This window comes from Tachyglossus aculeatus, chromosome 14 (genome assembly GCF_015852505.1).
Source record: "Tachyglossus aculeatus isolate mTacAcu1 chromosome 14, mTacAcu1.pri, whole genome shotgun sequence".
Taxonomy (NCBI): Eukaryota; Metazoa; Chordata; class Mammalia; order Monotremata; family Tachyglossidae; genus Tachyglossus; species Tachyglossus aculeatus.
In genome coordinates, this window is record NC_052079.1 from 26,115,695 (window position 1) to 26,127,874 (window position 12,180).

Genomic DNA, 12,180 nt, shown 5'->3' on the forward strand with positions numbered 1-12,180 from the left:
CAGTTGCAACAGGAACTCGTTTTGCGTCAGCAGCAACTGCTAATAAATCATTAACAATAATTCACTTTAGACTATCAGTGATTCCTAATCAAGCCATTCAGGCTCTCATCCTGAAATTGTTCTATATTAATCAAATTACAGACATTTCTAAAGGCATTGTATATGCCAGAATAGATGTTGGAAGCATCTTTAAAAATTGTTGTAAATGCCACTCTGCTTAGCACACAGGAGTGTAAAAGGGGATTTAGTTGCAGAAATAAGGCTGAAATGATGTGAGCTCCTTAGCAAATTATTTAATTCAGAAGAACACACACACTCACACACACGCGCACACACATGTATACAGAAAGATGGGATTTATATAGCTGTTTAGCTGTTTTTTCTTTGTATTTATTGAGTACATGCTGTGTGCAGAACACTGTGCTAGCTCTTGTGAGAGTACAGTATAGCAATATAACAAACATATTCCCTTCCCACAGTGGGTTTATTATCTAAAGGGGAGACAGATATTAGTATACACAAATAAATTACGGTCATGTACATAAGTGCTGTGGGGTGAATAAAGGGAGCAAATCAGGGCAACGAAAAACAGAGTGGGAGAAAAAGAAGTGAGGGCTTAGTCAGGGAAAGTCCTCTTGGAGGAGATGTACCGTCAATAAGACTTTAAAAGTAGGGAGAGTAATTGTCTGGTGGATATGAAGAGGGAGGACATTCCAGGCCAGAGGCAGAACGTGGGCAACAGGTGGGCTCTGAGATAGACAAGATTGAGTTACAGTGAGTAGGATGGCATAAGAGGAGTGAAGTGTTCCGGGCTGCGTTGTAGTAGTGAGGTAAAATAAAGGGGGGCAATATGATTGAGTACTTTAAAGCCAATAGTGAGGAGTTTCTTTTGATGTCGAGGTGGATGGGCAACTACTGGTGGTTCTTGAAGAGTGGGGAAAAATCAATTGAATGTTTTTGTAGAAAAATGATTTGGGCAGCTGAGTAAATAATGGACTGGAGTGGGGAGAGGCAAGGAGATCAGAAAGGAGGCTGATATAGTAATCAAGGCAGGACAGGATAAGTACTTGGATTAATGTGGTAGCAGTTTGGATGGAGAGGGAAGGGCAGATTTTATCGATGTTGTGAAGGTTGAACTGACAGAATTTAGTGATACACTGACTATGTGGCCTGAATGAGAGAAAGGAGTCAAGGATAAGGCCAAGTTTACAGGCTTGTGAGACAGGGAGGAGGGTGGTACTCTCCATAATGATGGGAAAGTCATGGGGAGGACAGGGTTTGGGTAGGAAGATAAGGAGTTCTGTTTTGGACATGTTAAGTTTGAATTGACACAGAATATACAAGTAGAGATGTCCTGAAGACAGAATAAATGGGAGACTACAGAGAGGGAGAGAGATCAGGGCCTGAGATCTCTGCATCTCTCTAAATCTCTAAATATTCAAATATAAATAATTGAAAGTATACCTGAGTATTCTTTGGTTTTTCAGCCTTTAAGCTTCTGAAATGTACAATATGCTCATTTTCCTGCTAGACCTACTGGCTCAGTCTGCATTAGTAGAAGGGCGCTTAAACTCTAAAAATATTTGAAAAAGTATGGCAGAACGGGCAAGTTGTCCTTTGTCTGATAAGGGGGTTATTTACCTCCCTCTGCGATCTCCGGGGCATGAGAGAGAAGACGACCCTCCCCAAGGTCACCAGGATTCCCACTGGCCCCTGCTCCAACCTGGAAAGGACTCAAACAAGCAGCAGCAGTGAGACGGAGTCTTTCTCAACTTTTAGAACAGTGGGGAGGTCACCCCTGTTTCTGTGGCTGTGGCTTCTTGTGACTGTTGGTCTGAGATGTGAGGAGCTGAAATCCCACTTTTCCTGTCCTATTTATCATTGTCTTTGTCTTGGATATTTTTGTATAACTTTTCCTTATGTGTCTGTTGACTGTAAACTCCTTGAGGGCAGGAAACATGTCTACCAACTCTACTGTGTTGTATTCTTTTAAGCACTTACTACAGTGCTTTGCACACAGTAAGTGCTCAAATAATACCATTAATTGACTGATGATGAAAACCAGCATTAGTAGTGAAACAACAGCCTTCAATCAATCAATCAATCAATCAATGATAGTTATTGAATGCTTACTTTGTGAAGAGCCCTGTACTAAGCACATAGGAGATTTCAATACAAGACAGTTGATAGATTGTGTTCCCTCCACACAAGGAGCTTACAATATTGAGGGGTAGACAGATAAAATAAGTTTCAGACAAGTATAAGAGTGCTGTGGGGCTGAGAGTGGAGTGAATAAAGAGTACCGATCCAAATGCATAGGCAAAGCAGAAGAGAAAATAAGTGGGGGAAATGAGGTTTAAGTCGAGGAAGACCTCTTGTAAGAGGTGTGATTTTAAGAAGGCTTTGAAGGACAGGAAAGTGGTGGTTTGTCTTATATGAAGAAGGAGGAGGATGTGCCCAAGGTGTTGGTGGTGAGAGAGGTGAGACCAAGGTGAATGAGTAGGTTGGTTTTGCAGTGTGCAGGCTGGGTTGTAATAGGAAATCAGCGAGGTAAGGTAGAGCAGGGAGAGCTGATTGAGTGCTTTAAAGTCAATGATAAGGAGTTTCTGTTCTCTGCGGAGATGGATGGGCAACCACCGGAGGTTCTTGAGGAGAGGAGAGACATGGATTGAACATTTTTTAGGAAAATTATTTGGGCATCAGAGTGAAGTATGAACTGGAAAGGGGAGATACTGGAGGCAGGAAGGTCAGCCGGGAGGCAAATGCAGTAGTCAAGGTGGGAGAGTATAAGTGCTTGGAGCAACATAGTAGCAGTTTGATGAAGAGGAATGGGTGGATTTTAGCAACTCTGTGAGGGTAAAATGGACAGAATTCACTCTGTGGGATGAGAGATAAGCATTTCTGGATGTCGGGTGACCTTTGCTGCTGGATGCATCCTCCCAACTAACTCTCTAAGGTGGCTGTCCTCCATCATCTAGCTAGCTTCTCCTCTTGTAACCTACCTTACCTCTGTGGTGCCCTCCGGTGAGTGACTGTCACCAATGCTGATGAGTTTTCCCTTTGGGAGGGACCAGCCATAAGTAAATGCATGCTGTCCTGTTTCTCTGGGGTAGTTGAAGGCCCATCTCCTCCAAGTGGCCTTCCCTACTAAGCCCTCCTTTCCTCTTCTCCCACTCCTTTCTGCTTCTTCCTGACTTGCTCCCTTTATTCACCCCACTTCCAGCCCCACAGCAGTTATATACAGATCTGTAATTTATTTCTTTATATTAATGTCTGCCTTGCCCTCTAGACCGTAAGCTTGTTAGGGGCAGGGAATACACCTGTTATATTATTATACTGTACTCTCCCAAGTGATTAGTACAGTGCTCTGCACACAGTAAGCACTCAATAAATACAATTGACTGACTGGCTGACTGAATTAAGCATAGGTTACCTCTAGATCGACTGTCACATCAGGCCCTGCTGCCAGTATGACAACATCTTGTCCCTTATAGCCATGGGTCTCGAGGCAACGCTCCCTTGAAAGGCAAGAGAGAGGCCAGAAAAGTTGCATTGTTGTTTTCTCATGGACAAAAATTCAAGTGTTTAAGCAAATTTAGCGATAATAATAATGATAATTGTGGTGTTTGTTAAGTGCTTACTATGTGCCAAGCCCTGCCCTAAGAAGTGATGCCTGTTTACTTGTTTCGATGTCTGTCTCCCTTTTTCTAGACTGTGAGCCCATTGTGGGCAGGGATTGTCTCTGTTGCTGAATTGTACTTTCCAAGCGCTTAGTACAGTGTTGTGCATACAGTACACGCTCAATAAATATGATTGAATGAATGAACGAAAGTGGGGTAGATACAACATAGTGAGGTCCCACCTGGGATTCCCAGTCTAAGTAGGAGGGAAAGTCATCATTGAAACCCCATTTTACAGATAAGAGAACTTAAGCACAGAGGGGTTAACTGACTTGCCCAAGGTTACACAGCTGGTTATATTGTACCCTCACAAGCACTTAGTACAGTGCTCTGCACACAGTGTGCACCCAATAATTATGACTGAATGTATGAAGGTATGTGGTGGACCTTGTTTAGAACCCAGGTCCTCTCACTCCCAGGCATGTGGTCTTCTTAAAGACACACTAGCTCCCAGATGCTATCTCCTGGTGGGCAGTGTTGTCCACAAAATGAAGGGCAACTCCTCTTCCAGTGCTCAACAAATAGTCGGTGCTCAATAATTAACGGCCATGATGATGTAGATAGGTAATAGAGTTAAGAGCTGTATTGTTAGCTGTATTGCTGAATTGGACTTTCCCAAGCACTTAGTACAGTGCTCTGCACATAGTAAGCATTCAATAAGTATGAGTGAATGAATGAATTGAATGAATGAATGAAAAGCTGCTACAGAAGCAAGCTTGGGAAATGCAGAAACCAAATTGAGCTATCATTTTAATGTAGCATCTAATAATGATAATAACAGCATTTATTAAGCGCTTACTATGTGCAAAGCACTTTCTAATCTAATGTGGAGAGGGAAATATTTCAGAGGTTCCTTATCACCTCTAATGCTCTGAAAAGTACAGGGGAACCCCACAATACACCTGCGATGGGTTTCTCAAAATGTGGAAGGATGGTGATTTTTGGCAGTGGCAGGTATAGACTAAGGTAGCTTGTGGCAGTGGCACTGCAGACGTCACTGCATACTGCAGTGTGGGACAGGAGACTGAAGGAGGGGGCCGGAGTGTGGAGGAGAGCAGAAACATTTCTTGGAATGGGGAAGGGAGAGGCGCAAAGGGAGAAGGCGAGGGGAGGGAACTGATTTCCTTGTAGCGATTGATTGTAACTTCAGGAGCGAAGCTGTGGACCCTGTGGTGTGTCAGCAATTAGAAGCAGACATATTTATGGGTATTATGGGGAGGGTATCATGGGGTATGCCCAACTCGAACAGTTGCTTCTTCCTTCTTCTGGTCTATTGTTTCAACTCAGCTCAGTTGGGCATTCTAGTCACTGGCAAGAATACAGATCCCATTCACTCTTAGCTCAGCAAAGTATGGTTACTTCCTGGGATTCTCTGCCGAAGGGTCTCTCACCAACTACAAGACAGAAGGTCCTACTTGCTTTTTCCTGGTGGTCATAATAAAGAGGCTGAAAAAAATATCTTTATTACTCTATATTGCTGGGACCATTAATTTTGACAAAACAGAGAGTGAACAACGAGGTGGCAGTAATAATTCATCATGTTGTAAATTAGTCAAGGAGAAGTAGCTGTTTATTCATGATTAATTGCAGGAGAAACCCTTTTGTGAGATGGAAAACCATCAGAATTCTGAATTAGACCCGACCACTGTTTTCTTAAGACTGAATAAATTGATAGCTAATGTGAAGCAGCATGGTTTAGCGGAAAGAACATGGGCTGGGATTCTAATCCCAACTCTGCCCCTTGCCTGCTAAGTGATCTTGGGCAAGTGACTTAACTTTTCTGTGCCTCAGTTTCCTCAACTGTAAAATGTGGATTCAGTACCTGTTCTCCATCTTACTTAGACTGTGAACACCACTTGAAGGAGGGACATATCCAATCTGTTAACTTGCATCTACCCTGGTGGTTAGAACAGCACTTGACACATAGTAAGCACTTAACAAATACAATGATAATGAAATTATAATAATGAAAATGATGGCAGATTTCTGCCAATGCAAACCCTTAACTAAGTTCCACGATTGCACCACGATTGCTATCCAGCAAGAAGGAGCTGTATGGATATGTAAGAGACTCGAGGGCCCATATATCCATCCATCTATCCATCCATCCATCCATCCACCCATCCATCCATCAGCGGGTAATGGAAGGGTGGCAAGAATCCTTGCCTGCCATCCAAAGATAGAAGAATTTCCAGAGGGAGCATTAATTTATTTGACCTTTCCAAAAGAATATTTTTTCCTTATTTGCAAGTAAAAGAGAGCTTTTTAGAATTTTACATTACATTCTCATGACTATCAGGGCTGTTACTGAATAGTCTTATTATAGTGAATTTCAAAGGAAGGAATAATGGTTTGCAACTAATTGTGAGGTGGCTTTGATGAAGCCCAGAAATAAGTTCCCTATAGTGCATATTTTCCAATGCCTGACCGGGAGATTTTAATAAAACTGAAAACAATATGTGCATTAACAGCGATGCTAAATGTCAAAGTTGCTTACAGTCATTTTTCCCCACCGTTATTAATTTCTTTGATATTTTGACAATTTTGATATGCTATTTGTGTTGTATGCCTTTCACAGCATTTGGTGAATGTTCATCATTTAGTGTTGTCTCTGGACTTGCACCGTTAGAAAATAATTACCCAATAAGAGTAAAATAAGAATATCTCATATAAGCAATTTGGCTTCACTTTCCAAACAAAAACTAAATGGTGGGGAAAAGACAGGCAATTATGATGATCGAAATCAATTATGATGCTTCCACTGTATGTAGCCCCTCTCAGGGTTGCACCTGGAGAGTTTCTGGTACTCTACCAGTCTTGATTATGGGAGGGAGAGTCACGCTTTGGCACACACACCCATTCCATTCCTAGCTTGGACAGCGGCTAGCGAGTGGAAGGCAATCTGCTATAAGTAAAAACTCACCTGTGCTGGGCAGCAGCAGCATGGGAGAGAGTCGAGGGCGGAGACTCGAGTTTACTGCGTGGAAGGAGGCAATGGTAAACCACTTCTGGATTTTGACCAAGAAAACTCTATGGATACACTACCAGAACGATTGCAGATGGAGGTGAGGCATTCTGGGAGAGATGTGTCCGTGACGTTGCTATGGGTCTGAGACGACTCGATGGCATAAGACAAGACAAGACTTTATGTAGAGAGAACAACAGAGTTTGTGGATATGATTCCTGCCCACAAGGAGCTTACAATCTAGACGGGGAAACCAACATTAAATAGATTGCAGGCAAATTTTTTCATTTGAGGATGTAAGAAAGATATGTCATGCTTAAGTGTAATGGGCAAATGGGTGGAATCAGCACCAAGTTTAAGTAGCTGTATGCTATTGTCAGGCTAATAAAGTTAATGAGAACAAGTCATAATTTGTTACTTATTGATTAGGAGTTTGCTATTTCTAGAAAAAGAGGAATGGAATGGTATTGTACCTGAAATGAAATGGACCCACCACATCCAACTACCAAATAGTTGAGAATTAAACCTTGTAGTGTCCAAAGTCCAGCATACAGGCTCAGGGGTGACTGAATCTGTCTTTCCAAGTATAATGTAAGCATCATTCATGATAGGCTTAAAATGGCTTACGCAGCTCATAAGCTCCTTGTGGGCAGGGACCTTATTTACCAACTCCAATTCCCTTCTAGAATGTGAGCCCACTGTGGGCAGGGATTGTCTCTCTTTGTTGCTGAACTGTACTTTCCAAGCACTTGGCACAGTGCTTTGCACACAAAAAGCGCTCAATAAATACGATTGAATGACTGAATCAGTGAATGCACTCCATTGTTTTGCACTTTCCCAAGGGCTCAGTGCAGTGCTCTGCACACAGAAAGTACCCATTGAATATCATTGATTGTCGATTGACTGATTAATTGATTATCAGTGTCTAAGTTGCTGATGAGAGGGACCTAAAAACCTAGAGAAAACAATTATAAGCTGGGCCATATATCCATTTCGATTGCTGGAAGGGGTCAAGTGAGCTGGAAGAGGTATGCCTCACAAGGTCTGGAGGAGGAAAAGGGGCGGCACAGTTGCCACCACCACAGACCAATGGCCCACAGCCCCTAAAGCCACCCCAGGGATGATGGTGGAGACATGGCCTGGGATGGGACAGTTGCTCCAGTCTCTTTCTGCTGCTCTCGGGGTACAATCTGCAGTGCTGGCCCTAGACCACTGTGGCTGCCACAGGAAAGAAACCAAAGATGAGGCAACAGTGGAGGAAGCTCATTGTAGGCAGGGAATGTGTCTGTTGATTATTTTATTGTACTATCTCAAGTGCTTAGTATAGTGCTCTGCGCACAGTAAGCGCTCAATAAATACGATTGGATGAATGAATGAAAGGAAGCAGATGGATCCTACCCTGCCCCCCGCTGACCCTCATCCTTTCCTCTAACCCTCCTATCCTTTCCCCCTCTCTAGTTTTCTCCTTTTTCCTTTTCCCCCTCACCTCCTTTCTCCATTTGCCTTCTCTCTCTCTCTCTCTCTCTCTCTCTCTCGCTGTCCCAGCTTCTTTTTCCTGTCCCTTTCCCCTTCCTTTCAGCCCCACCCCTCCCTGCCCAAGATGTTCAGATTTCTGTTTGTTCACCTTTTATGTAAAAAGCCGAGTAGCAAAAAAAGCATCACTGTCGTTTCTCCTTGGAAGAACTGGTTTGGGCTCACTTTGTTTACCTCCTGACTGATAAATGCAGGCTGCCATGAAGCTGTTTTATCTTTCCAATTCCTGAGCAGTCCAGAGAAAACAAACGACAGCAATTCTCCGCCGTGATGCCAATTAGAGGAGCAGATGTGACAGCAGTTCCATGCTGGGTCAATTGGGAATCACTGCCCACGTTGCCAGCCTTCAAATAAGGCTGGATGTTAGTCCCTGACAAAGCCAGCTCTCAATCATATTTATCAACCAAAAAACCAAGATTCTCGCCATGCAGTTTTGCGCCTCCAGATTTCCATCATAATGACATTGCAATAAGAAGGAGAAGCAATGATAAAGTACCAATTAAGTATAGCCTTCACCAGTTCTGCTTGGGGGTTTGAAAAATGGTATCCAGGTTCTTAGAAAGTGAGCACATTTTATTTTATCTTTTTACATTTACTAACCAAGAAGAACCTTGAACCAATAAATTGTTTCATTATATCATCGGAGGAGGTGATATTTGTTGCCACTTTGCTCACCCTCTCCTGATAATTTTACATCTGCTCTGTTACTCCAACCCCTGGCAGAATTTTATCTTTAATTCAACCAACATGTAGTCATAGAGAAGAAATTCAGCAAAAACAGGGGCTCCTAAGCATCCTCTTTAGGTTTGTATTGTCTCACTCCCTAAAACTTGATCCAAAAGGTTTTTTTTTTTAAATGTTTTGTTCTTAATTCATGAATGTACTGGACCTGACGAGATTACCTATCATTTTCCAATTCGATCCCTTCTTGAAAATATAATTAAAGACAAATCAGATTATGGGGATTTGAATAATTGCAAGACAGCATATTAATTTCTGAGGGTTGATTTCTACATATGAATTAGAAACCTGATTAGACCAGAGTTATTTTTGCTAATGAACATAATTCGTACTAGTAACCACTCCAATGTAAGGGAACTCTATGTGTTCCTTTGTATATGAGTGTGTCTGGCACAGTGCTTCATGTCTCAACAGGAGTAATAAATTCTTGAAGATTTCAGAAGACTGTTCCTGGGATATGGTTCTTAAGCTGAATCTATACCATCAGCCTAATTGTTTTTAATGCTTGAAAATGAATTGAGGAAGAGAAAATGGAAGTAAAAATACCTAAGCTGATGAGGGATTTGAGCAGAATGAGGTGAGCAGAGTGAGGTGAGCAGAAGTATAATGGAAAAAATGAGCTTGGTATACTGTTACATCCAGGTTAAATTGTCTAGGTGATTGTGTAATGTTGAATTTATCTTGATGATGATAAACTGCCCTTAAAATGTCAACAAACAACCCAGTTTTTAACTTCCTGACTTTCATTCCACTTATGCTTCTCCTCAACAATGGTTTCTACAAATGGGGCTACTGGAAAATTTGGAGAGGGTTGAGACATCACCAAAGTGTTTAAAGAGTTAATCAATCAACCAATCAATCAATCGTATTTATTGAGCACTTATTATGTGCAGAGCACTATACTAAGTGCTTGGGAGAGTACAATATAACAGAATTAGCAGACACGTTCCCTGCCCATAATGAGCTTACAGTCTACAGAAGGTTAGAAAATAGTCCCTAAAGTTAAGGAGAGAAGGAATGGTGTAGACTAGAAAAGATAATGTAGAGGGGTCACAGAGTTCTGGGAGGTATTTTTTGTGTCCATTAATCCCAGAACAAGAGGAACAGGAAGTAAATCATAGCAGGAGATGAACAAAGGGAAGAATTTCAGGAAATATTTGGGCTAGTTGGCCAAAGGGAAAAATTTTCTGATGAATTGGTATGAATTCCTAAGAGAGGTCATCCATCTTCTGCTCTGGAAGTCTTTAAAAATAAGATAGACCCTCATTTTGGGGGCATAATTTAGGTGTTATTCTGTATAAATAATGATACTCTATCACAGTAAGAGTGTATCCTTGTGACCCTCTTAAGATTGCACCTGGAGAGTTTCCAGTACTCTACCAGTCTCGGCTATGGGAGGGAGAGTCAAGCAGAGGCATACCCATTCCATTCCTAGCTTGGCCCGTGGCTAGAAGGTGGAAGGCAATCTGCTACAGGTCAAAACTCATGCAGCAGTGGCATGGGAGAGAGTGGAGGGCGGAGACTCATGTTTTCTGTGCAGAAGGAGGCAATGATAATTTACTTCCATAGTTTTACAAAGAAAACTCAAGGGATACACTACCAGAATGATTGCAGATGGAGGTGGGACGTTCTGGGAGAGATGTGTCCAAGGAATCGCCATGGGTCAGAAACAACAGCATAAGACAAGACAAGTAACCCTGTGGTCAGAGAATGTGTCTCTTTCTTCATTGTACTCTCCCAAGTGCTTAGTATATAGTGCATTGTGCCTAGTTCATTAATTAATTAATTAATGATGGTATTTATTAAGCACTTACTATGTGCAAAGCACTGTTCTAAGAGCTGGGGAGGTTACAAGGTGATCAGGTTGTCCCACGGGGGGCTCACAGCTTTAATCCCCATTTTTACAGATGAGATAACTGAGGCACAAGAGAAGTTAAGTGACTTGCCCAAAGTCACACAGCTGACAATTGACAGAACCAGGATTTGAACCCATGACCTCTGACTCCAAAGCCCGGGCTCTTTCCACTGAGCCATGCTGCATATCAGTACTACTTCTACTACTACGTCTACTACTATTATTAGTGCTTGGATCCATAGTAAGCTCCGCCACTTGCCTGTTACGTGACCTTGGCCAAGTCACTTCACTTCTCTGTGCCTCAGTTACCTCATCTGTAAAATGGGGATTAAGAATGTGAGCCCCATATTGGACAGGGACTGTGTCCAACTTGATTAGCTTATATCTACCCAGCATTTACTGCAGTGCCTAGCACGTAGTAAGCACTTAACAAATATGATAAAATACTACTACTACTTTCATTACTATGGGAAGCAAAGTGGCATAGTTGAAAGAGCATGAGCCTGGGTTCTAATCCAGATTCTGCCACTTGCCTGCTGGGTGATTTTGGGTGAGTCACTTACTTTCTCTGTGCCCCAGTTTCCTCATCTATTAAATGCCTCTTCTCCCCTCTGCTCATACTGTGAGCACCATGTGGGACAGGGGCTGTGTGCAACCTGATAATCTTCTATCTGTCCTAGAGCTTAGTGTAGTACTTAGCACATAATTAGCCTTTAAAAAACACCATAACTATCATACTACTACTAAATAATTCTATACCATTAGATATTAGACTATTATTACAAGAAAATGTTTGAAGGAATAATTCAGTCATATTTTTCCATTTATATTCATGTATGCTCACTCTTCCAGCTTAGACATTCTTAGGAATGTTTTAAAATGCTTGGAAAAAACTATGTGACACCCACTGGTTTGGAAATATTTCTTGCTTTGAATTTTAAGCACAGAGGAAAAAGAACAAAGAGGTTCCTTTCATTTTTTCTTAAAGGGAGGTTGTACTATTGTGCCTTACTGAGAGGTCTCACATTGTAGAGTGACTTCCCTTTGTCAAAGTCAATTGGGCACAGCTGGTGGGTTTCGAGTATGGGCTCCATTTAACAATTGTGAGACAGCAACTTGAGAATTTTTGCTGAACTCTGAGTGAGTTCCTGAAACCTTAGCTCTGTGGAATAATGGATGCAGTTTGGGACTTTTCTCTTTTGAAGAGTACATTCCTTCCTTGACTCTGTACTTCACTTAGAGCTGCACATTGCACAAAAGCATCACCCGCCTGCACCTCTGGCTCCTTCCTCTTCTCCCTTGAAGAATCTGAATTTGAATCTTCTATCTCAACTCTGCCAACTCTTTTAAACGCCTTTCGATGTAAATTTCTCCCTCTTTATTCTCCTGAGACTGAACTAACCAAG

The 12,180-nt window shown here is 42.0% G+C and overlaps 2 non-coding genes across 2 annotated transcripts; both read left to right on the forward strand.

Moving 5' to 3' along the window:
- Nucleotides 1–6,451: 6,451 nt before the first annotated feature.
- LOC119937331 lies at nucleotides 6,452–6,593 on the forward strand. The gene has a single exon (XR_005454008.1). It is a non-coding gene; the product is annotated as a small nucleolar RNA SNORA7 (small nucleolar RNA).
- A 3,665-nt stretch (nucleotides 6,594–10,258) lies between these two features.
- On the forward strand, nucleotides 10,259–10,396 carry LOC119937415. The gene has a single exon (XR_005454084.1). It is a non-coding gene; the product is annotated as a small nucleolar RNA SNORA7 (small nucleolar RNA).
- Nucleotides 10,397–12,180: the final 1,784 nt, after the last annotated feature.